This window comes from Pinus tabuliformis, chromosome 9 (assembly GCF_031772625.1).
Source record: "Pinus tabuliformis cultivar Carrire ecotype Pingquan chromosome 9, CPIR1, whole genome shotgun sequence".
NCBI classification, from domain to species: Eukaryota; Viridiplantae; Streptophyta; class Pinopsida; order Pinales; family Pinaceae; genus Pinus; species Pinus tabuliformis.
The window spans coordinates 1,660,104,800-1,660,132,563 of NC_142307.1; the positions used below are offsets into that span (position 1 = coordinate 1,660,104,800).

At 38.7% G+C, this 27,764-nt stretch overlaps 1 pseudogene; it reads left to right on the forward strand.

Moving 5' to 3' along the window:
- Positions 1 to 1,258: 1,258 nt before the first annotated feature.
- Positions 1,259 to 27,752, forward strand: LOC149155247 (tubby-like F-box protein 8; annotated as a pseudogene).
- The last annotated feature ends 12 nt before the right edge of the window (positions 27,753 to 27,764 follow it).

Sequence of the window (27,764 nt, forward strand, 5' to 3'; positions counted from 1 at the left end):
CAGAACAATCCAATTTGCGAGATCCAAAATTATACTTAGGCATTTTCTTTTGATTTCTAGTTTTCAAGGGCAACTTTCAATCTTCTTTAATGTTTGATTCAGGAGTCCATTTGGGGAGTTCCATACACTATTTTTTTCTTTTCTAAGTAATACTGATCTATTGATATGGTATAAAAAAGGTTACAAAGAGGCCTGGCCTCAGAGTTGCTGATCATCTGTCATCATCAAAAATTGAAACTATTTGTTTTGGACTGCCCCAACATAGGGGAAACCAATCCAGGAAGCCTTAAAGACTACCCCCATTATGGGGCAAACCAGCCCATTGAGCCAGAACAAAACTAGAGTCGAGTAGACCTTGATTTTCCTAAAAAATAGAGAGAGAATGCATTTCTAGAACCCAAAGACAGAGACTTATCCACGAGACATTGAGACATTTCCACCTAGCAAAGTCTCAACTAGAATATTTGGACACATCCAGAACCAAAAAGCCACAAAATAGTGCTACGCATCTACCTGGAAGTAGGATGCATTAGCAAGAGGCCACGTGTTAAGCCGGTCGCTCCTTCGAAGCTGTCTCCTCCTCGATCCGGCAGGCAAATTGATACCAGTCATCATCCTCTTCAGACACGCCTCGACCCTGCACTGGTGGAGCCTCCTCAGTGCCTCTTGCGTCCATCTGCCTCTCACAAGTGTCATTCTGCCTACTGCCTAATGCTTTCGTGTCGTTATGCTTGTCATCCTTAGCTAAAGAGTCGCGAACTTTAGCCTTGCCTAGATCCTTTCTGCTTTCATTTTGTTGCTTGTTGCCCGGAATGCTGATCCCTCGACTACCAAGCACCTACTTGCTCTACTTGTCCCCGTAGCTAAACATATGAGCTTGCATATCAGACTCTCCCTTGAAGGAAATTGTGATATTCGCAGTTATAGTAGGCCTATTTAAGGAACTATAGAATAGAAATTGAGTGCTATGAGGGGTGGGATAAGGAGGAAGTGGGAAGTCCGCAGAGCAAACAACATTGTCCCTCATTCCTCTACCACTTTGGGTGTTTGGGTAGCGATGACTGGGATAAATGAGTGGATTGGGCATCTTAGTGATTGAGTGCAGGGAATCAGAGTCAGAGCTGGTTGAAGCTAGTGAGTAGATAAAACATCCACGAGTTCATCTGCGTCTACTACACATGCAATGCCTGAGGCAAGCCATAGCAGAATTGTAAGATATATTGATGCTAAGGCAAGTCACAGCAGAGGATTTGGAGGTATGGCGATGCTGTGGGTGAGCAGGGGAGGTTGGGCCTCGGTCAAAAATACAGTGACTGGAATGAGAAAAATGGAAACCATTACCAAGATCCAAGCAAGGGAGAATCAGGTAGTGACTACCTGCTATAGTATGAATACATGGTTCAGTGGCTTACAGAGAGCAGACGCCATGGAGAAGAGGAGGATTAACAAAACTATCTGCAGGGGCCATGGCTATGATGGAGGTGAGTTTGTCACAGCTATCAGAGTCATTAATTATCGCCTACAATGTGTTATGAATTTGGCTAAGGTGAGCTCTCAAGGCAAATCAAGTAGCGATGGTTGTCCATTCCACTGGTGATCCATATTGTCACCTTAATTACCTCTATTGACACCCACATTCGGGTGCGTTTTCTCTCCATTAGCACTTTCCTCTTGCACCAGATCATTGAAATCCTACAATTGATGAGTGTTGGCTATAGTGATAAGAGTTCCCACATGAAGAGTCCTACCACTATCAATGCTGATGTTTGCTAAGAAGTCTGCTACTTTATTACCATTCTGACAAATGTACCTAATGGTTACTACTCAATGAATGAGTAGCCACTGTTCAAATTATTCCAACCTTTCCACCAATCTCCAACTATTACCCACTTTGTGTGCTAGAGTTCCCTGTAAGATCTGGTTGACCATGTTAATTAAAATTTGAGAGTCCCCTTCAATGATGAGTGGGAAGAATCCGTTGCTCTAAGCAAGGAAAAGTCCCTGCCATATTCCTTCTAATTCAACCGAGTTGTTTGTGTCCCAAGCAATTGACCCCATAAATGTTTGGAGAACGTTGACCTTGTGATTTCTGAATATTCCTCCAAATCCTGCTTTACCTGGATTTCCTTTTGATGCTCCGTCAAACTTGATTTGTACCATGGGTGGTGGGGGTGGAGTCCATCTATCAGGTGTTGCTCCAAATGGAGAGATTTTTCCTTGCTGTGCCTGATTGTGTTTCCACTAAAGGTTCCAATTCCCCCATATATTTTGTTCTGTGGAGTGGAGGGGAAATCCTCATCAAGCCACGTTTGGAGCATCAAGGTTTCTCGTATGCTTTGACATATGTTGTTCCATAGAACTTCTATAGGAGAGGAGTGGTCCTTGAAGATGCGACTATTTATCTCTTTCTAGATTGTCCACATGAGGAAACCTGGTATTAACTTCCATAAGGAATTTAATATTTTTCTTTTGTAAGGATGAGATGCCCAAGCGCAGATAGTGCTGATGGAATTCTCCTTATTTTGTCCATCTCTTGGACATCTTAAGCTGACTTTCTCCCAAAGTCGGGTTGCTAACAAACATGAGTTCTGGAGATGTTCCATAGTTTCTTCTTCCTATTTACAATTTTGGCAGATGGAAGGTCCATGAAAACTCTGTTTCCTTAGATTATCCCAAATAAGGATTCTGTTTTGGCACAACAACCAGAGGAAGGCAGAGATTTTTTGCCAAATTAGGGGATCCCAAACTTTCTTCCAGAGGCTATCCTTGACTATATGGTTCTTTAGTATTATATGATATGCTTCTTGGGATGTGAGGGTTCCTCTCATTTCATAACCCCATATAATGATATCTTCCTTATTATAGTGTCACATTTTCCTGTTTGAGAGTTTTGTTTCCAGGCTATCTTTGATGGACTATGTGCCTTGGCCAAGAATGAGGCTCAAGCTTAGCCATTATCTGTAGCCTTGGGTGTGAGTGGCCTTCCAAAGTTGATTTAATTTAATCATCAGTTTCTCTACCTAATCCTGAAGCTAGTGGGGTGTGATTAGGTCCTTCAATTTGGGTCTTTGTTGCCAGGAGTCCTCCCAAAACCTCGCATTCTCTCCATTGATGATTTCCCAAAAGCCGTGTTGTTCAATTAGATCTTTATGTCGTTTGGTAGCATTCCAGATTAGAGAGCCTGAGCCAACTTCTTTGAGAAAAATTAAATCATCTACTGGTCTATTATTAGGATATTTTTCTATTCAGAGGATTTCCATTGATGTATGTGGGTTCGAGATCCATTTCCATCAGATGCGTGGTCCAATGACCACGTTTCTATGCTAAGGATCACGTAATCTAGTGCCTCTAGAAGTTTTTGGGTTGCAAACTATTTCTTACTTTACTAGAACCCATTTTCTCTTTTGTTTCGTATTTCGCCATAGAAAATCTCGTTGAAGATTCTTGATTTCTGTGAGAACACATTTGGGTGCTACTAGTACTGAGAAAAGGTAGAGCGGCATAGATTATAGCACTGCTTTGATTAGTACTAGGCGGCTCGCTATGTTGAGAGCTCTAAAGGTCCATAAAGAGATACAGGCTTCCAATTTTTCTAAGAGTATTTTCCAGGATGAGTGCTTTAAGGTAGAGGTTGTCATTGGAGCACCCAAGTATTTGTAGGGAAGAGACGCAATCAAGAAGCCCAGAATTTTGGCAATGGAGGATTGAGTGATGGAAGGTGTGTGAAAGAAAGAAACATGAGATTTTACTTTTGATTCACGCACCAGAGGTGTCTGAAGAATCAAATAAAATGGACTTCAGTTTGAGGGCTTCTTGGACCGAAGGATGACCAAATAACATATTGTCATCTACGAATTGCTGGTGGGTGAAAGCAGGGGTATATGGAAAAGAAAGGCCACGTAACTACTGGGTATGAAGGGCATCTTTAATGTATCGTCCAAGACCTTCTGCCATTATAACAAACAGAAAGGGTGAGAAAGGGTCACCTTGGAGGATACCTCTAGAAGTGTGGAGGGGGGTGGATGGGATACCATTGACTAGAATTGAGAAGAAGGTTGAGGAGATGAGACTCATAATCCACCTAACCCAAGGGGGGGTGAAGCCAAAGGCGAGCAACATTTTTTGAATATATTTCCAGCTTAAAGTATCGAAAGATTTTGAGAGGTCGATTTTTAGGAGCATACCTACCTTTTTGGACTGCTTTAAGGAGTGGATGATCTCATGAGTGAGAATAATGCCATCCGTGATCTGCCTTCCTTCCACATATCCTGATTTCTCCGGTGATATAAGTAATGGAAGCAAGGGTTTGAGGTGTGTGGCAATAACTTTGGAGACAATTTTATATATGACATTGCATAATGCAATAGGAAGAAATTTGTCTGGGGTCTAGATGTGCTCCTCCTTAGGGATGAGGGCGATGAAGGTGGTGTTCAAGGATGGGAGCATCCATCTGCTTACTCTGGATTCCTCAACTACTTGCCAGACCTCCTCCTTGATTAGATCCCAGAAGTTGTGAAAGACTTCTGAAGTGAAGCTGTCTGGTCTAGGCACTTTCCCTACTTTGAGCCGTCGCATAGTTGTCTCCACTTCCTATAAAGATATAGGCCTGAGAAGGATTTGATTATCTTCCTTAGTTATGATCTTAGGAATATTCTTAGTGATTTTCTCTATAGCTGGCAGCCGATCAATCTGTGGTTCCTGATGCACCATCCAAAAGTGGGTGAGGAGTTCCTATTCTATATCTTCATGTTTTTCTAGTTGTTCCCCTTGTTGATTTTGGAGGTGAGTAATGTTTTTGTGCATTCTCCTTTGGATAGTGGTGCGGTGGAAGAACTTTGTCTTGCGTTCACCCTCTTTAAGCCATTTGATTCTTGACTTTTGTTTCCAAAGTATCTCTGCCTACTTTTCTCTTTCTGAGATTTGCGTTTGTAGGTGGCATTCCTATTCTACTAGGGCTTCAGATCTGCCTTCAGATATGACTCTTTGCTGTAATTTTTGCATTTCTTGTTCAAGAGTGTCTTGCACTTGGAAGATATTTCCGAAGGTAAAGTGATTCCACTATTTTACGTTTTTCTTGGGATTTTTTAGTTTTTGTTGGAGCTGATACATTTTTGTGCCTTCCGATGGATGGAAGTTTTTCCATACCTCTATAATCAAGTTGTGAAAGGTTGGGTCATTCAGCCAGAAAGCTTCAAAGCAAAAGGGCCTGCGAACATTGTCTCCCGGTCTTTGCCATTGAAGTCTAATGGGCTAGTGGTCTGAGCCATAGAGTGGCAAGATAGAGGCCGAGATGTCCCCTCCATGATGTATTGCGTTGTCCGAGGGCAGGAACCTATCTAACCAAAAGGCTATTTGGTGGGCATATGCACGTTTGTTGTTCCATATGTATACACCATTATTGAATTACATATCTATGAGTTTGTTGTCATGGATGTAGTTTTTGAAGTGAGTGCTTTGACAATCCAGCTTGACTCGTCCTCCTCTTTTTTCCTCCAATTCTGTTATCATGTTGAAGTCCCCTCCTATGATCCAAAGTGGGTGGGATTTTTCTGAGTTGATTTGAGTTAAAGTGTTCAGTATGTCTACATTATTTATTGCCTCTTGGGGAAAGTAAACATTGGTTAAGTGTCCATGAATGTTTTTCCCCGTTATATGGAACATGGCTTGAATAAAGTGCTTACTAGCATGTATGTTAGTAAGTGTTATAGCTCTTTCATCCCAAACTATGGCTAGCCCTCCTGAGGCTCCTATGGATTCCACAAAAACTTATTTTCTTCCTAGCCATGCTTTGGCAAGGATATGGTCCAACGTTTTCGAGTTACACTCGGTCTCGTGCAGGAAGAGAACATGTGGCTTTTCCTGTTGTAACATGTTTCTTATCAGTCGACACTTTCTTAGGTTATTAAGCCCTCTAATGTTCGATGACATAAGCTTGACGATACATGATTGGGAAGGGGATTATAATATTTGTTAACCTTGGAGTATCTTCTAGATTCCACCAGCATCATCCCTATGTAGATGGCTCTCTAAAGATTTGTTTTCCTTCCTTGTTTCTTATTGTCTTTGAAGATATTTCTTCCATCCCACTGACCACCAGTTTGGATACCTAACAATGTTCGCTTCTATGCTCTTGAGAGAATTACTTCTAAGTTCTATAGCTGTTGCTTGGGGATCTTGTCATATTCCTTTTTCTTACATGCCTGTTCATGTCCTAGTATACCTAGTTCTCCGATGTCAAAGCTCTCTGGTTCCTCTTCCATGTGTTGAACTGCTTCCTACTCTACCTCTGTATCATCTACATTCGTTAGCTGCATCTTCGCGCTATCTACCTCCATTCCTTGAAAATTCCTTTTTGGTGGGTTACTGGGAGAGGGTGATTTGAGATCTGAGGGTTGCTTAGAAATGAGGGCTTTCTTTGAGCTTGAGGGAGTAGAATGGGGAGTAGTCTTAGGAATGGCTTCAGTTTATTCTGGTTTATCTAAGATATGAACCTCCGGCTGGAATAGAGTTTCAAAGCTGTTACTTGTTGATGGCATGGAGGTATTGATGACAGGTTTTTTGACTGATGAAGAGGGTTTTTTGTGGGTATTTTTGCGATTGGAGACTTTTGTGAACCCATCCGAGTTAGGTTTGTCCATTGTGGGGGTGGTCGTGGATTTCATATTAGAGGGACAGTCTCGAAATAAATGGCCCAGGGCATGGCATTTTCTACAGCTAAATGGTACATGATCATAATCTATTATTTGTAACCATTCATAGTCATCATGGTAAAGGCTTACCACATCCAGGAGAGCTTTGCTGAGGTGCATGTATACACAAATCCACGCATAAGAGGTGTATCGCTTTAGTTTTGTCTCCTCTACCACTTTGATGAATTCGCCTAAACCATTCCCAATGTCTTGTAGTGAGTCTTCATCCTAGTACTCCAGAGGGAGAGAATAAAGGCGTAGCCACACCGGGGCACAACTTAGATCTTCTTTGTCTAGGTTAAAACACTCAATCCATTCTCGCAGGTATAGTCCTGCTGCATTAAAAAAATAGGTTCCACCATCCAGTACTCTGTTTCAGTCCTCCAAACAATTGAAAATGGCAGTAAGGAAATCCTTAGGCCCTAACTGTAGACTTATGTGCCCTTTTGGTTTCCATTTGGCTGCTATCCAGCTATGCAGAGCTTTCTCCGTTGCCCAAAAGCCTATGAAATTTCGAATCAAAGCACTATCCTTCATAAACCTGATCTAAGTGTTGATCCGCTGACTTGGGAGCTCGATTTTAGGTCTGTCAACTACTACAGGCTTGCAGGTAGTTGACATCACTCTTGGTTCTTTAGTTTTTTTGTTATTCCTTGGCACATTTTCATGTTTTGTTTCTATATCCTCTTGATGGTCCTTCCTGACATTTTTTGTTTGTCTTAGGGTGTTTTTCGTATCAGTGGGGGGATGCTCCATGTCCTCCCCCTGATGGGGTTCCATTGCTTGGTAGCTGTTCCTTATCATGTTGTAGTTTTCTTATGGTTGAAGGTTAATGGAATAATGACGCAGTCTATAAAGGTCTACTGAGTGCAAAGTAGTATCAAACCCTAATCGTTCCTACCTCATTACCACCATCGATCCACTTCAAGTTCCATATACTATTACAAAGCTTATTCTAAGAATTATCTAACGAATAGGATTCTATTTAGCATTGGGCACTTTTGTTTGTTGGAACATGACTACAAACTCTCTTGCCTTTTTGTACTTTGGTGAACTGAAAACGGATTTTGTAGTGAGTGACAACACCCTATATAATTTATGGGAGTTTCTTATTGTGTATGCCTATTTTCATTAACCAATGTCTAACTATTTGGTTTCAAGGCCCAATTGTGGATGTAGTTTTAGCTGGTAGAAGAAAGGTTGCATCCCATACACTTTTCCTGTTGATGTATCAATGGCATGGGATGAGGTACTAGTCCCTCCAGTGTCAAGATTTTGTCCCTATAAAGTGGGAGAAACTTTAAAGAATTGTGAAAGGCCAATAGATAACAAAGTTCCAGAATGCACCCAAAACGTTTTCCTACTTTAAATTTTTCTGGTTTGACCACAACATATGTTGCAACCCGTTTTGGGGACAGGGGAGCGAGACAAGGTTTGGAGGTGGTTGGGAGGTACCCCACAATTCCCAGTGTACTGGGGAATGAACAAAAAAAAATATTAATATAAAATAAACTCTCTAATTATTATTCTGGATTCTAGTAGGGAATTAAATATATAAAGGCCCGAGACAAAGAAATCTTAAAATGCATAAATAATAAATTATAAACATAGTCAATGAGCATATTGAACAATTTCAAATGACAGATAGAAAATATAATATATTATAAAATTCTTGTCAAATTACTAGAATAAGACCTAATGGCTCCAATTACTTTCATTAAATAATATCACAGAAATATTTATATGTAATGTTGTACATAAAAAGTGGATATTTGGCCATGGTTTTGTCTATTTGTCACCCTTATGAGGCAATGGTAACATGATAATCAATTATTATGAAAAGAACAATATCGCAACCATATTTTTTACTTCTATGCTTAGTTTAGAAGGTAAATGTAAAAGGCAATATATTTTTCAAGTACTATAATTTTTTTGTCAGTAGATTCCGTTATCAATAGTGTTACATGTAGATTTTATAAAACCCATTTATATTTTATTATTTTATACCTATAATTCCTTTGTTTCGTACAAAGTATATTGTTGTGCATTTAGAAATGTTAGAATATCCAAAGTTATCCCTTATTCCACAACTTTTATTTTCCAAAGAAAATCTCATGGGAAACGGTAATTAATGTTTTCCGTCATTTTTGAATGGTATCCCTAGTTATTCTGTTGGTTAGACTAGTTGGTCACACTTAGAGGGATTCCAAGAAGGAACTTGTTCACACGGAACTGGCAAAATTCCCATAAAGACTGGCAATAACCAATTGAGCTAGCCCTAATAGACATATCAACATTTACGTGAGTGATATTGTTGGCACCTTGCCAAGAACAATTGGCCCATGAGGAGAGAATATATCAAAAGTGGAATTTGAAACTGGGCGGCGAAGACAACAATTTCCTCTTAAACAACAAATCTATACTGAATTGATTTATTAATGTTGCCAAACATTTGGTCTCACCGTCAAGCACTTAAGTGAGAGTAAAATTGTTGGTATCATGCCAACCCAAATTGCCCCATGAGAAGTAAACATATCACAAGAGGGATTTCAGCATCGGTAGGGAGGATAGTAACTTCTCCTCTTAACCACCCAATTTAAACCCAATTGATAAAATGTTTAGATGCATCACATCCCACCCTCAGGCTCTTAGTAAGCGTGACATTGCTAGTACCTTGCCAGAACCAATCACCTAAAAAGGGAAAACATGTTGTAAGTGAAATTTGAACTTTGGTGGGGAGGATAAAAACTTCTCTTAGGAAATTGACCTTATCCCAATTAACAATTCTTGTTGCAAAACTTGCAATCATAAAGGCCCTTCCTCCTAAACTTGGTAACAAATAAAAGAATGATAGATGTCACAAAAATTTAGTATACATATATTTCTACCTAGATAAACCGTAAAAAAAGATGTTTTGTGAGCTTCTAACTAGTAGAAAATTAATATGTAAGTACGAAAATAAAAATTTAAGAGAGAATTTAATTGGAAAAACCTAGAATCCTACACTACATAAATTGGAAATGAAAATCATGGGTTGGCGACTTAATGATCTGTGTTATTTTTTTATTTTGTCTCAATAGTTTGAGCAAAGAAAGAATGCTATAATGTTGTTATGAAAAATACAATTATGTACTTTGAGTAATTGAATTGCAAAATATAGGGGAATATCACCTTGTCATGTTTCATTAGATGTTGTCTTCGGCAATGTAACACAAATCTCATGGTATTTTTCCTATGAATTAAAATTGCTCCATGCCAGACTATTAACAAACATTAAAAATAATTAAAACTACTCGTCCTAGTGAAAAATGTTCTGTTGGTTCCTTGCAAAGGCAATAAATGTCGAAGAAGAGGCTGGGATAACTAGAGTAGATCTTAAAAGCCTAAGGTGCATATTTAATAAATCCAATGGAATAAGTAAGGTGCATATACTTCATGTTGTTGCTATGTTTATGCTATTAGATTATTGGGAAATGTTCACATGGATGGAATATATATTTTTCGAGTAGGTTGCTACAATGGACACTAGATTAGTTGGTATCTTCAACATATGTTTGAAGTTTAGACATTGTTGGGACTGCTTGATCATGCTAGGAATGGAACTCAAATGTCTCTGGAATGGGAGGGCATGTGAGGAGAATTCCACATCATCTGTTGTCCCAGGGATATCCTTGAGAAAAAAGGGTCATTTTCCCCCATCCTCAGATGGATCTGGGAAATGTTGGGGATGCCCCACCCCATGAAATAATAAACCCATCCCTCCTATATAAGCCCTAATGGAGATGGTATGAATGAGTCCCAAATGTTCCATGTGATCTTTAACAAGATGGAAATTTCTCTTATTAACTACTTCCCCCTAATTTAGATCAAAGACAAAATTGGAAGAAGTGATCATGAGTCATATTCCATGCTTTTAGTCATCAAGATAGCTAGATTTTGCAATGACTATCATCATATTCCACATTCCTAGTCAGCCACAAGTTGGGTTCAATTCAATATGCACTCTTTCAACTGCTATGATATGCACTAATCCAAACCCTCTACAGGAAAAGCTATATATTTAGAACGAATCATATTTTTTAGTTTTAGTTTCAAACTAGAACCTATTTGTAATTAATAATAAATCCCTCACTCACTTTCTAAGTGGAATCTGGATGCTTTGAAATTCGGATTTGGTGTTAAGTTGCATTTGACACATGGAATAGTTGTATTAAACTAAGTGTTGTTTGCGCAATTTAACTTCCAATCTCCTTTGGATTACTATGCCTACCAATTCAACTTTGCAATCTATTCCCTCAAATTACTATGCCTCCCAACTTGTCATCCCAGTTGCACTAGATGTAGCCCACACCTTGGGTCGCAGTCCTTTTCGTTTAACCTTATGATCATTCAGAGTAAATTTTTCCTTTCCATGTAATGCATTTCCCAGTGAAACCCACTAGGGACTTCCCTTCATTATGAGGATGGTATCCAGGGTAAAACATATTCTTTAGGGTTGAAAGCTCACGAAGAGAGAAAATAATGTGACAAAGAGTGATTTGAACTTTCCTCCCAACCACTAGAGCTACAGCCAATTGACCATTCATACTAGTTACTACACAAACTCGATTGGTTGTGATGCAATTTGTAAAAAAAATTGTCCACTTGCTTCCTTCCTTTACAAAGAGAAGAAACTTGACAACTTTAATCAAATTACTTTAATTTTGGAATGTTTTATATTTGCAGTGTTTCTCTATAGATGGAAATCATTTAATTTTTCTTATTTTATTTCTTCCTCTTTGATAATTCATAAGTGACATGAGTTCATTTCGTACACCTGAATCATCAATCTTCCCATTATGTGTATCATTTCAGTTCTTGTTTAATAATTAGATTCATAAATGCTCCTAAAGTTCCCTACAATTAAATTAAATTTCGACATGACTAACTATTTATTAGATTTTACAAATATGGAATTAATTACTTAACAATCTTATTTGTGTAATCAATTAAGGATACATTGTAGTGGCAACATCATCCTCCAAAATTTTAGCCTAGACTTGAATTTTGGAGTCTATTATGGATTGTGTGATTGATTGTTCCTTAGTCACTTATTGGTAAGCTAATGATTTCAAGCTCCCTTCTTTGATCTCAACAGTCGTTCACAATTTTATATTTATATAGTATGTGTCATGTTCAGGCATGGACATTATCGATTTTCATGCAAAGGGAAGTTTTCTTTACTTCAAGGGGAAATATTTATGGAAATGGGTTTCCGTCATCCCAAAGTTTCATGCACTATTGCACAACTGTCACCTTTATACTCAGAAAGTCTATCGTTAGAGCCACACTTTTCATAAGCTGCCACAAAGGTTGTTTCATTAAGCGAAGTATGTTCTCATATGTTTTGGATGGTATATGTTGTATCACTAAGTGTTCAATTATGTGATAATAGTCAAAGCTCTATCACTATTCACATTTGTTCCTCTAGTCCCACACTTAGCAAAATTCTGGATTATTCCTAGCAACCTGGCCTCATTCAACTTTCCTCAACTAGGCACTTCACATCAACAACCCTCGAGATTTTCCCTTTCATGCTATCACTATACAATGTGTAGAAATCCTAGCCTTCGTTGGCATCCAAAACTGCGCAATGCCTTTCTCTAGTATCCTTCCCTCAACTAGAACCCACTATCTCCAAAAAATGTGCAGTTTTGTCCCTCATGTATTAGTTGTCCAATTCACCTTTCCTCCTAAAACTACACAAACCTTTCCTCCCAAGGCCTTATACCATAGTAGCCACTGCCTGCTTTAACTACAAAATTTAGTCTCTAAGTGGCCAGTACACAATTACTTCCTTATTGAGGACTATGCAGAAATTTCCCTAAGTCTTTCTTGAGATGCCCACTACGCAATCTCAGTAATCAAGCTTGAACCCTAGCTTCTTGAAGTACATAATTGCATAGTTAATGGACCTTCTCCCCTGGCCTATCACTTAGCCCCAATCTAGTTCATGAACCCAAGTGCAACATCTTATACTAGGGGTTTATCAGACTGATGTCATCTTGTCATGAGTAGATTACAGATACAAGAATTCTACCAGGTTATTCCAAGATGATGAAGAAGCTGATGAAGAAGGAGGACATGCTAGATGACACTCAAGGATCTGAGGAGAAAATATGGGTATCAAATAATAAGACCAGGGAACATGGGGTGTGATAGAAGATCAGGACTGCATGAAGACTCCATCTGATGCATAACCCTATGGAGGGTAGGTATGGGAAACAAAGCACATCCTTTTGAAACACAACTCTTAGTGTAGCACGAACAACTTCCTATCATTTTCATATCATTATGTCTTCAATGATGTGCATGATTGTAAGCACTGAAAGTCATTCCATGTGTTTCCTTTAAGTGTCTTCCTCCCCTTGTTGGATCAATTGTCGTCTTTTTACATGTTTGGTTGTTATGTCATTTTTGTGAACCTTTTTGTTGATTTCAAAGGTTGGTGTTTGTGTATACAAGTTTTCCTAGCCATGTAAACACTTGTTGCACTCATACATAGAGTCTTGAGCATTGTCTTAGAAGTGTCATCACAGTTGCCCTAAAGCCTATCTCAAGTGTCGCACTTGTCATTTCTTGTCATAAGATAGTGACTCAGAGGGTAATGATTTTCACGTTGTTATGATGGTCTATGGTTGTCATGTCATCGAAGTATGCTAAGTGTGTGATCACAATTTGAGTTCACCACGAGTCCATATTTTCTGTCACACTTAGCCCCAACTGAGTTGCACGTTACATAGTCTTAGACCTCAATTATGTGATCTTGATGACTGGAACTGTGTAGTACGCAGTCAATATCCTCCAGGGTAGTTGCACTGCACATTTCCAAAGTTCAGCAACCTTCCTTGACTCACAAAATTGCGTAGCAGTTCCTTCCAGTTTGGCTTGAACAATGCATTTCACACTTTCAGTCCTCAAGATTTTCTCTTGCCTACTGGAATTCCACAGTGCGTAGAGAGACCAACCTCCCATGGCCCCCAAAACTATGTAGAGGTGTCCCTAGTGTTGTCTCTTAGCCAAACCTCACTATCCTCAAGAACTGCATAGTTTTGGCTTCCAGGCCTCTCTATTGCCCAGTATTCATTACCTTTGAAAATTGCTCTAAACTAACCTCTCTTGGCCTCACCTTGCACCAACCACTAATGACTTGAACTGCAGAATCTTGTCTCCCACTAGAAACTGTGCAATTTTTCTCCTCAGTGAGGATTATTCTCAAAATTTCCTCAGTCAAGCATGAGCTACACTCTGCGTAGTCTCGATGATTAAACTCTGTCTTTGCCAATTGGAAATACATAATACGTAGTCATCAAGCCATATATCCAAACTTATGACTTGTCCAAAGATCATTCAATGGATGATAATGCACCATCTTAGACAAGGGATTTTTTAGATTGATGTCATCTTGTCATGAGTGAATTGCAGGAATAGATACACTCTCAACTCAGATGATGAATAAGGAAATGGAGGAGGGAAGCATGCCTAGAGATTGACCTATATCTAAAATGACATGTGAACCTATCAATAGAAATAAAAGAAAAAGAGTTTGCAACCACCTCCCAATACCGAATATTATTTAAGAACCTGCATCATCAATCTATGCAGAGAATAAGAGAGAGAACACCTAACAACACATCTATCACTCAGCAGCAACAACAACTTGACATTTCAATCTCAGCAAGCCAGTCCATGTCAGTAGTGTCATGTCAAGTCATGCCATGAGTTTTGAAACACCACATCACTGTTATGAACAATGTATATTGTAAATCAAATGTAATGTAAAGTGGATGTCCAATGGACACACATGAATATGAAGATTCATGCCAGTTTAAAAGTCATAGGAAGTTGAACACTCATGAGGGTAGTCAAAGAGTCACAAGGGTCAAGCATCACCCCTAATTTTTATATAACCGCTCATTGTATGAGCAAAGTAATTTTCACCTTGGCTCCTTTCGCAAGGCATTATAGAGATCAGTTAGTTCTTCAAGGAACAAGTAGTGGCTTCAATGTCCCACTACCGGGGTTAGTGATGTATAATGTAGATATGTCTCTTGGAAGTTATGTTTAATTACAAAGCCCTTTTAAGGTCAAAACTTTTCCACGCATGACTTATGGATGGTTGTAAGAATATTCTATGATCATTTGTATCTCATGCTCGTTTTCACATGCACTAAGATAGTTGAACTATTTGCAGTTGTTTTGGGGCTTATCTTATTGAGAATGTACTGTAATGGTTATTACAGTTGTCTCATCCTTGTGGATTATTTCATAAGATACTAGATATACCTTGCCTTACTCATTTATTGTAACGATCATCATATCCGTTGTGGGCTACTCAACTCAATGATAAACGAATCTTTCCCTATTTATTGGTTGTAACAACTCCCGCATCTGTTATGGACTATTCCACTGGATGTTGGAAAATCCCTTCTGTTTCACGTTTGCCTCTTCCTGGGTGGTACTAATACCTCTCACTTATAGGCTCACCTTTCTCACCCCATTTTTTAGTAAGAGAAACTTGACACAGTTATGTTACAGACTCACCAAGAACACTCACCTTTTCTTTCAAAGATACGATTGCAACACTGTCCTATGCTGACAAGTAGATCAAATGAGGATCGTTGAGGATTTGGAAACCAATCCTTTATACTGGATGGGACTCCTACACCAAATGGTGTGGGGTCTAATTGAAAATTCATATTAGGGAGATCCCCTTGGCTAATGGATTTCTATCACCATCAACAAGAAAGGCACTAGAAGGAGGGCCAGACAATAGGCTAAGCACGTAGAGTTTGGTTTGAATCTATGATTTGAAATGGCTCTTCCCCAAATCATAATCCTAAGATTTTTTTCTAAAGAGATTAATTGTACCATTGCTGCGGAAGTCATTCATGACATGTCCAAATTTATGTTCGATGGTGAGGGTGAATCAACTTTTTGTGAACCTTTGTTTCAAGTTATTTAACTTTGTTTTTGTCACAAAATGGGTTACAAAGATGTCATGTATAGAATACTAAACCCCACATTCGAAGGACATGTTAGCAAGTGGTTTCATACATTACCCATTTATTTTATCCATTCATTTGATCAGCTTATTAAGATTCTATATAAATATTTCAATAAGTATAACCGCCAATATGTCTATTAAAAAAATCATCATTTAAGAATCAAGCCTGATGAATAAGTTGAGGATTTTCCTGATTGTTTCCTTAACCTCTATTGTGAAATTCCTAAAAAAAATTGAACTCGCATTTCTTAAAACAAGAGTTTGAGCACTTGGTTCATATCTCCTTATACAATGATCCTCAACCTCCTGTTCTCCCTTCTTCCCCAACTCTCATGGATCATGGGGAACCTCAAATTGTAGAGGAGGAACTTACTATCCCTTTTGTTCCCTATGCTCCCCCTTTTTTGGTCCCAATGTTGGTGCCTCCTTGTGGTGATCGTAAAAATCAGAAATTTGTGAATCAAATATCCAGTCCATTATCTCATTCTTCTCTCGCTTTAACGAAGGAAATTCGATAATGGCTCATGAAGCCTACAATGAAGACTCACTCCTCCACTCAGCAAGAGGATTTCACCATTCACAACTCTAATGTCAAGATTGATCCACATTTGTGTTATCATGTATCTTCTTCACATATGGACTCTTTGTACCATGACTCTTTTCATAAATTTTCTTCACCTGCCAGTTCTTCATATTCTCTTGATTCTCAAGCTACTTTATGAAGTTGTGATCAAGTACAAGGCAGTCACATTACATAGTTAAAGGAGTAGAAAGGTGAGGGAACTTTCAAATTTTCCTCTCTCTTTTCAAAATATTCCATGTAAAAATAATGAGTTTCCATTCTTGAATGATTCTCAATCCGCTAATCGCAGTGGAAAATCCAGTACAATCCATTCTTTCAATCAACCCCCAGCCTTGGGCAGTAATCATCCAAATGATGATAACTCTATTTTCGTATGTTCTGTCAAATTTCCGAGCACATCATATGATCTTTCAGTGCCTCAAGAATTTTTTAATTTTAATTTCTATCTAGAATCTTCTTTGGTCAAAGAAGATGTTCATATCAAAACTTACACTTCACCTCACTATCCCTTGTGTCCTACCATTCACAACAGATCCACTTGCGACAAAGATGGTCCATGTTCTTTTATTTATTCATCAATGAGATATCCCCTCGATTGACATAAGGCAATGAGGTTTTCCATGATGAAATTGAAAACAATAAAAACATAGAGAACTCTTCACACCCCTCATCATATCTTCTTTTTCATGAAGAAAACTCTTCAAATCAGCTTTCTCATGATATCTCACCAATTCATGTATCATTGAATGTGATATCATAAGAGCCTCTCCAATTGGGTAGTCAGATTGTTGAAGTTGAAAAGTTTAATGACACTTGTGACAGAGATGGCTACCATCTAATGAGCAGTTTTGAAATTAGAAACAACTGTCCTCAAACCATGCATGATCTGGTTCAAGTTTGGAAACATGATTCTACAATCTTGGAAAGTTTCAAGACCTGCCAGGGAGTTGAGGAACTTCAACTTCCATTGATGGTTATGTCAAGATATCATGACTCTGGTAAGCCTCCCGAACTCAATCAAATATGGTTTCTCCCGCACAATCCATCTATCTGCATGGTTTCACTCGATTTGGATATCCGCGTGAAAAATGTTTGGTATTCCAAGTGTGATATTTTAAATTTTCAAGATTTTACCTTTGACAAAATTTAAGAATCTATTAAAATTCATTTATCTTCATACAAATCTCTCACATAAAACTTGGGACAGGAATGTCCATCTCTCATAAAGTCATGGAACTGTGAAGTTGATCATCTCAATGACTACCTATGCTTGCAAGAATCATACTTATCAAATTTATCACTTAATGGTCAACTCCATGGTATTCTTGTGAATATTATATTGCAAAATTGTGCACTCATCACACTAGAAATATCCCTTAATGATAATGAATGCATAAGTTGTCACACGAATCAAGTTCTTATGCATTCACCATGCCTCAACTGCTCTCATACATTCATGGTGCTAACATCCTTTTTAAATTATTTTGATGACTATGATGCTTGTCCGATTTGTCACCAGATGAAGGAATGTGTTTTGCCATATCTGGCTCACAAGGGACTTTGTTCTATTGTTCAGATCATTCACAAGATTGTTAAAACTAGGTTTTTTTTGTTTATTGCAAACTGGGAATCTGATGCTTCAATCAGCTCATCTAACCAAATCTTTGTCTTTGGTGACTGTCGTTCAGCTTATTATTTTCCCATTGACACATCCAATGATAGTTGTTTCACACCCATTGGTCTTCATTGTTCAACATCTCTCTATTCATATTTATTTCAAGCAAGTGAGGCACTCTATCCTTCACTGGTTGTTATGGTAGGTCCTCGCTATATTGGAATGAATACTGAGAATTATCAGGTCTATTTTCCCTTACAAGGCTCCCATCATTATCTTTCTTCTCAAATCATAAATTCATCTTTTCAAAGGTTATGGGGTTCTTAAGAGGGCCATCATCAGTTTCATAATCCAATATTTGAGTGGATGGAATAATCTTACTCGGTAAGCTCCGTAGAAAAAAACAAGTTTCAATATTTTCTCGCACTTGCTAAGGAGCTTGGTGTACATGAAGAAATATCCTCAAGAAGATTCTAACGTCTTCAGAAAAATGGTATTTCTCAAAAAGGTAAGCATGTGAATTGGATAATAGCACTGGGTGTGACACACCTTTTCGCCCATAGGAAAGACCCTCCTTTTCTTGTGCAAGTTTTTTAATCTTTTGTATCTTCTATTGCATGTCACTTTATATATGTTTTAATTGATCATATATTTGTGGATGCAAGTTGGGAATGACTGTGCTGGCTTCATTATAAATTTCATTACACGTAACCCTAAACTTCTAGATGTTACCTTAGAAGTAGGATTAGCTGCATTGTTGGATTTCCCTTTCTTGCACTCATTTTGCACTCAGTTTCTATAGTTTATCTTCATTTCCGTATTTTGATTATAAATCATGTTTTATTTACCCATTTTTTTTTTCTTTTCTTCTAGTTTAGTTTCCTTCTTGTGTGTTTCTTTCTTCTCGTCTTACTTTCCGCCGTTGTTGAGTTTTCATTTTTCTTTCAACATGCGAATAAGTGTTGTGCCTGGACCTGTTTTGGCTTCCTATTATGTGTGTGGCTGGACTATAAATATTCTAGTGACACCTCAACATTTGGCTAGCCATTTGTCCATGTTCCTTGTGTTGGTTGTATATTTTGGATGATGAAGTTTGAACGAAAAATATGATCTGTCCATAGGGAGAGCTTTGGTCCAACCAAGAAGCTATGTCAAGTCTGAAAACCTCATGTCCATACTTAGTTTTTTTACTTTGGTGTTTTCAAGTTTGTCAACTAGTAGAAATGGAGAAGGGAAAAATATAAACAAGAAAACCTAAATCACAGGTATTTATATGCTTATCTAAAGGAAAAACCTCGCCTACTCACAATAAGTCTGGATCCATCTTTCATCCCAAAATAAACAAGGGTGGATGTACAATTCTCTTTAAATAAATGTGAAAGAAGAGAAAGGCTTCCTACATAGAGAGGTGAAGCAGGAAACTCCACCAAGGTATTGTCTAGGCTTGTTGGCAATAGAGAAATGCTTGTGTTCGTGCATGACTCTGTTGGGGTACTGTCCATCCCTACTGGCAGCTGAGCGACACCAGAGATGAACAACTATACTATGGAAATTTTAAGCTCGTGAGTTAAACTACCCTTCTCAATTTGAAACACTATGATCTAGCTAAATCTTATGTTGTGTCAAACTGAGAAGATACAAAGGGGACCATGTCTTCCCATGGGGTAAATGGAGAAGCTAGAGTAATCTACATGATGAATCAATACTCCCTTAAGGACCAAGGCCCTGCACTAAAAGTGAACCAAGATAGATAATTTGGATTTCAACCAGTGTGTCATCTAGTGTTGTAGTGGCTGTAACACAATAAAATTTTTTGTCTTACACTTGAATTTTGGAGCCTACCATGGATCATGTGATCGATCATTCCCTAGTCACTTATTAGTAAGATGATGTTTTCAAGCTCCATTCTTCGATCTTAAGAGTCGTTCATGCTTTTATCTTTATATAGTATATGTCATCTTCAGCCATGGGGATTATCACTTGTCATGCAAAGAGAAGTTTGTTTTGCTTCAAGGGGAAATATTTCCGAAAATGGGTTGCTCTCATCATATAGACATGTTTCACACTCATTTCCAAAGTTTCATGCACTATTGCACAAGTGTCGCCTTTATCCTCACAAAATCTATCATTAGAGTCCCACTTGTTGTAAGTTGCCACAAAGGTTGTTACATTAAGAGAAGTATGTTTACTTATGTTTTAGATGGTCTATATTCTATGAATAAGTTTTCAAGTGTGTGATCATAGTCAAAGTTCTATCGTTGTTCACATTGGTTCCACTGATCCCACAATTAGTTGAATTCCAGAGTATTCTAGCTTTCCTGAACTATGCACTTCACATTAGAAACCGTCAAGCTTTTCCCTTTCCTGTTAGAACTACAAAATTTGTAGAAAGCCTAGCCTCCCTTGGCATCAAAAATTGCATAGTGGCTTCCTCCAATGTCCTTCCCTCAAATGGAACCCACTATCTTGAGAAACTGCGTAGTTTTTTCCCTCAAGCATCTTATCTGCCCAATTCAGCTTTCCTCCTGAAACTACATAGATTTGTCCTCCTAGGGCCTTATCCCGCAGCAACAACTACCTACTTAAACCACTCAATTTTGTCTCCCAGTAGCCACTGCACAATTCTTTCCCTCTGTGAGGATTGTGCATAAATTTACCTTAGTCTGTCTTGAGTTGTACACTATGTAGTATCAGTGATCAAGCTTGAGCCTTCACTGCTTTAATTGCACAATTGTAGTCATTAGGCCTTATCCCCTGGCATGTCGCTCAATTCTGGACCAGTCTATGAACCAAAGTGTAGTATATAGACTAGGGGCTTATCAAACTAATGTCATCTTATCATCAATGGATCACAGATATAGGAATTCTACCAGGATATGGCAAGACGATGAAGAAGGAGGACATGCTAGATGACACTCAAGGAGCTGAAAAGAAAAGATGGTTATCAGATAAGAAGAACAATGAACCCAGGGTATGATAGAGTATCAGGACCACATGAAGACTCCATTTCATGCATAACCCTTTGGAGGGTACGTATGCGAACAAATAACATATTTTTGAAATCATTTTCATATCATTATGTCTTCAATGACATGCATGGTTGAAATCATTGAAATTCATTCCATGTGTTTCCTATAAGTGTCTTTATCCCTTTCACTTGTTGAATCAATTGTCATTTTTTGGCATGTTTGGTTGTTATGCCATGTTTTCGAGCCTTTCTGTTGATCTCAAAGGTTTGTCTTTTTGTATACGAGTTGTCCTAGACATGTAAACACTTGTCATACTCATGCACAAATTCTTGAGTGATGTCAGATAAGTGTCGTCACGGTTGTCACAAAGTCTATCTCAACTGTCACACTTTCCATTTCTTGTCGTAAGATAGTCACTCACAGTGTAATGCTTTTCTTGTTGTTCTGATGGTTTATCATTGTCATGTCATCGAATTATGCCAATTATGTGATCATATTTTGAGTTCACCATGAGTCCCAAAGAAATATTCCTAACCGAGCAACTCATCTTCACCTGACCTTGACTGAGCTTCATACTACATTGTCTTAGCCCTCAATGATGTGACCTTGTTGACTCGAACTATGGAGTGCATAATTACTATCCTCTAGGGCCATTTTACTGGACAATTTTAAATTTTAACAATCTTCCTTTTTTCCCGTAATTGCACAAAAATTCCTTCTAGTTTAGCTTGAATTGCATATTTCACACTTCCAGTCCTTAATATTTTCCCTTACCTATTGGAATCCCACAGTGCATAGAGATCCCTTCCTCCATTGGCCTCTAGAACTACACAGAGGTGTGCCCAGTGTCCTCCCTTGGCTAGAGATCTTTGTCCTCAAAGACTGTGCAATTTTCACTTCCAGGCCTCTCTACTATACAATCCTCCTTACCTATGAAAGCCATGAAAAACTAACCTCCCTTGGCTTCACCTTGCATAAGACATTGCTGAATTAAACTATGCAATCCTATTTCCTGCTAGCCATTATGCGATTTTTCTCCTTAGTGAGGACTACACTCAAAATTTCCTCAATCAAGCTTGCGTTGCACTCTGCATAGTCTCAGGGATCAAACTCTTTCCCTCCCGACTAGAATTATGTAATACATAGTCAATGAGCCTTGTCTCCCGAGCTATGACTTGTCCCAAGCTTAGTGCATGGATGATAATTCACCATATTAGAGTAGGGAGTTTTCAGATTGATATCCTCCCGTCATGAGTGCATTGCAGGAATAGGTACACTCTTAATGATCTAGGTGCATGTTGGTGGCCACCCACCTATCCCACTTGGACCCCCACAACTGTCTCTTTCAATCTTTCAGTTTCCATAATTGTAGCACAATCTACTATTTTTAGAAGTTTTTCGAGTTGTGAACTTCCGGAGCCATTTTGAGGCCCTAAACGACATTTTTTGGAAATATAGGAGCAACATGGGTTCATGGTCTTATGTCACTCTTCCCAAAGTTGTAGTCCTTAGATAGATCTTTCTAACGAGCTATTCTATGTGTCAAACGAAGATCATATGCCAAAGTTACGACCCCAGGAAGTTGATGTACCAATTTACCCAAAACGGTGCCCACAGTTTGGTGTTTCAACTTCTAGGGTTAGGTTTTTAGGTGTTTAGGGTTCTCCATTGTTTCTCAACAATAAATAGGCCTTGAGCCTCATTGCAACATAGTTCAGAGGCATGTAGCCACCACATCTCTTCTCAGAGATAAACTACTACCGCCCTAGCTGGTTTATTTCCATTTCTATTTGTAAGCATATTTCAGTATTTTACATTAATGAAATGAAGTATTATTTCCATTTCATCTCTTTGTTTATGGTTATTTCTGTAATTTGTTGCATTCCCATTTAAATTCGAATCGGTGCTATCAGAGCGATCTACTTTTTCTCTATTTTTATTTGCATGTCCCTAATGAGGATGGCTATAAGGAGTTAGGGCTTGAACTAGTTGAACCTTTGTAAGACTAGCCTTGCAAACCCTAACGGCCTCCCATGGTGGATGAAAAGAAAGATTAGGGGGTAGGAGATCCTATCAAAATCTTACTCGAAGAAGCCCTCGAGTGGCAAAGGAATGCAATGATTGACAACTTTGCCCAGATCCTTCAGCGACTACCCAGGGGCAATGCATCGGCTTCCAATAGCTACTCTGGAAATGCCACACCGTTTAAGGTACAAGTTAATTTTGAAATCTCCATATTCGAGGGTCAGATAGATATAGATGTTGTAGATAAATGGTTAAATCTACTAGAGGGTTCTTTTTCGCTTCATGATTTTTCCAGTCGAGAAAAGATTATTTTCGCTCTTCTCAAAGCAGCCCCCGACGTCAAGGACTAGTGGGAAACCTACTATGAGTAGAAGGATGAAAGTATGGGCTCACTACTCTTGGAATTCATTCTGGGTGCCATCAAGGAGTAGTACTACCCTATCAAAAGCTATCAGGACAAATACATAAAGCAGACCATGCTACAGCAGGGAAGGGACCAAGATGTGTCGAAGTTCACAAACATTTCTCATAACCTCCGCACATAGCTGGGTATCAAGGATTTTGAGCTACATTTGGTACTCAAATATCGCGGCTGCCCACACAGATACATCTAGGAAGAGATGGAGTTCTTGAACATCTCCTCGCTCAGGATGGCATACCTATACACTGTCAAAATGAAGCAGAAGTTCAAACAAAAGAGGCAAGACTTTCGATTTGTGAATCTAAAGCAACGGAAAGGCTTCCCCAAATCATAGAACCAAGGACAGAGCTAAGAGCTAAGATGGGGAAACCCAAGATAACCCATTGAAACCACAAACGAAGAAAAACACCATGAAGTCGAAGAAGGACATAGGAATGTGGTGTGAGTTCCATAAGAGCCCCACTCAAAACACAAGTGAGTGTCAGACCAAGCAGTCGCTGGTGGTCGAGTTGAAGGCTTCAGGATCAAATAAATTTTCTAACCCTAAATCAAAACCTGGCAAGTGGAATTGCGAAGGGAAGTAGATCACTGATGCGGAGCCCAGTGCCACTATTTCCATAACCAAGATCTAGAGAAAGTGAGCCTGAAGTTCCAGAGGAGGGGCAACATATTTTCTACTCACAGATGTGGGTGAAGGTTCCGCTGCTACAATTCATTGCTAATAGTGGTAGCCAAAAGAACCTCAATTTAGCAAATTTCGTGAAGCACTTGGGCCTATTAACTACACCACACCTACAACTGTACAGTATCAAGTGGTTTCACCAAGGACAAGATGTCTGAGTTCACCAGTAGTGGTTTCCCAATAGCACCAAACCCTTCACAGACAAGGTATTGTTTTATGTTGCACCTCTGGATATTTGTGATGTATTATTAGACCAACCACACTTGTGGAGGTGACAGGATGTGTATGAGTCAAGGCATTGCACTATCATTATTTCTTTTTGTAATTCATTATACAAGATACTGAAGGTAGCCCCACCTACCACCACCTCTTTGATCACTACTAAGAAATGCAGCAAGCTCATCTCCTAGACTAGGAAATTCATTTTTTGTCTGGTTCACTCCCAAAGTAAGGGGAAGATCGTCGCCACATCCATGACCCCCGCGAAGGGTTCCTCCAAGTAGTAGCAACAATAGAGGGATATGGTCATGAAAGCAGATAGGAACATCTTCTCCTCATCCACAGCGACACCATTGCACTATTCAGTCAAGCATTCATTCGATCTGACTCCTAGAGCACCTCTACCCAATGGGCCGATATATCACAGCTCCATTCTGAAAAATGACAAGTACGAGAAGTGACATGGTCTTTACAGGAGTACCAATATTGTGGGGAACAATTATTTGGAGCACAACATTCCCCCATTCCTTTGATTGCACCAAGTTTTCAATGTGTACCTCCCTCTATCATTCTTACCACCATTACTAGACACATCAGAGACCAAGTTAAGTAGATGGAGGAACTCAACGCAATGGGGGCCATTTCATCCTAAGGGGGGTGGATTGATCGAGGTGGATGTTGGTGGCCACCCACCTATACCACATGGACCCCCACAAATGCCTCTTTCAGTTTTTAAGTTTCCTTAATTGTAGCACAATTTATTATTTTTAGCAGTTTTTCGGGTCCTGAACTTCTCGAGCCGTTTTGAGGCCATAAATGATGTTTTTTGGGAAATCTAGGAGTAATGTGGGTCAATTGTCCTACATTTTTATTTTAAAATTTGTAGTCCTTGGATATATCGTTCTAATGAGCTATTCTTCATGTCAAACGAAGATCATATGCCAAAGTTACAACCTTAGGAAGTTGATGTACCAATTTACCTGAAATGTGGCCCACAGTTTGGTGTTTCATCTTCTAGGGTTAGGTTTTTGGATGTTTAGGGTTTTCCATTATTTCTCAATAGTAAATAGGCCTTTGAGCCTCATTTTAACATAGTTCATAGGCATGTAGCCACCACATCACTTCTCAGAAATAAGCTACCATCACCCTAGCTGGTTTATTTCCATTTCTGTTTGTAAGCATATTTTGGTATTTTACATTAATGAAATGAAGTATTATTTCCATTGAATCTCTATGTTTATGGTTATTTCTGTAACTTGTTGCATTCCTGTTTAAATATGGATCACTCAAGTCATGGAAAAGTAGGAAGGAAGCATGCCTACAGACTCACATGTAGTTGAACCGACAATGAACCTATCGAGTGCAAGAAAAGGACACAAGTTTGCAACCACCTCCCAAGACCAAATATCATTGAAGAACTTTCATCTTGAAGCTATGTGGAGGAGAAGAGAGAGAACACCCAAGAACAAATCTATCACTCAACAACAACAACAGCTTGATATTACCACCTCTGTAAGCTAGTCCATGTCAACAGTGTCATGTCAAGTCATGTCATGAGTTGTCGAAGGCCACATCACTATTATGAGCCATGTCTATTGTAAATAAAATGTATTGTAAAGTTAATTCCAATGGACACACATGAATATGAAGAGTCATTTCAGTTGAAAATTATAGGAAGTTGAACTATCATGAGGTTAGTCAAAGAGTCACAAGGTTCAAGCATCACCCCTTAGTTATATATACCTCCTCGTTGTATAGGAAAATGAGTTTTCACCTTGCCTCCTCCTGCAAGGCAGTAGAGAGATCCATTAGTTCTTTGAGGAGCAAGATGTGGCTCCAATGTCCCACTACTAGGGCTAGTGATGTATAATGTAAATACGTGTCTTGGAAATTTTTCTTAATTACAGAAGCCTTTTTAGGCTAGCACTTTTCCATGCATGAATTATGGATGTTTGTAAGACCATTCTATGAGCATTTGTATTTCATGTTCGTTTTCACATGTATTAAGATAGTTGAAATATTTCGGTTGTTATAGTTATCTTGAACATGCCATAATGGTTGTTATTGCTCTCTCATCCTTGTGGACTATTCCATGAGATACTAGACATATATTTCCTTACTCATCGGTTGTAATGACCATCAAAAATATTGTGGAATACTCCGCTTGATGGTAGAAAAATCTTTCCCTTTTCATTGGTTGTAATAACTGTCGCATCCGCTATGGACTATTCCCTTGGATCTTGGACATGCCTTTCTAGTTCACGTGTGTTCTTCATGGGTGGTACTATTACCTCTCACTTGGAGGCTTACCTTTCTCCCCCCCTTTTGTAGTAAGTGAACCTTGACATAGTTATGTTACATACTCACCAGGCACACTCGCCTGGTTGTTCGAAGATACCATTGCATCACTCTCTTGTGATGAAAGCTAGAGCCAAGGCAGATCTTTGAGGATTTGGAAATTGGGCCTTTATACAAGATGGGACTTCTACACCAAACAATGTGAGGTCTAACTGGGACTTCATATTGGGGAGATACCCTCGGTTGACAGATTTCCATCACCATCAACATGATCTTTTTTTACAATTTCCATTGAATTTTTTCTTATTAAAAACCTGTGATGTGGTGTTTTCAACCTTATCTATTGAAAATGGAAAATTTCTCCTTGCTTCCAGGAAAACCAAATGTACTACAGTCACAAATTACATCATTTCTTTGGATGTACATAAAATTTCTCGAACAATTATTACATATATTGGAAAATTAAGGTGTGAAATCACATTGCTTTATAGGGATGTTTAGGATCAATTTTTAAAGTGAAGAATGTGTTTCTGAAGTGAATATTTGTGTAGGTTAAAGATATCTAACAAATCAAGCATATTGATTCTAGTTTTTTATTTTTATGGGTCATGCTAATTTTTCTTTTACTTGATAAGTCAAACTTTTTGGGTACCAAGTTTGAAATATATGACAGTCAACCCCCATACAGTGGTACAATACCGCCATATGGTCGAACTAATAGAAGGTTTTACTCTAAAAAAGTCTCTCCAAGAGTCCCTTCTAGTAATTATAACAAATCTTACATTGCATATGAACTTAACATATTTGTTATAAGGGGACCAAGACGTGTGATGTAAAACTCACTCCATTCTAGCCTCGACAATTGAGGCTTGTGGAATTTCACCAAACCCTTAAAAATTAACCCTTTCATTAGAGTACTATTTTTCCTCAAATTTTTCACATGCTATGGAGAAACTTGTGGAGTTCAATAGCTATAGCTTATTTGAAGTTCCCATGGTTAGAGTGAAGGTGGTCCCCTTCCTTTAAGAAATAAATGTCAAATATGGCATGAACAATTGCAGTGTTGGTGCCTTAATTTCAGAGGGCATGCTATAGTGGCATCTATGAAAAACATTCAACTTGTTATGAATAAAGAACCTTCCCAAACAGTGACACATAATGATACTGACAAGGTCATCCTTCATTTTGGGATATTCTTGGTATGAAGTTACAACTAG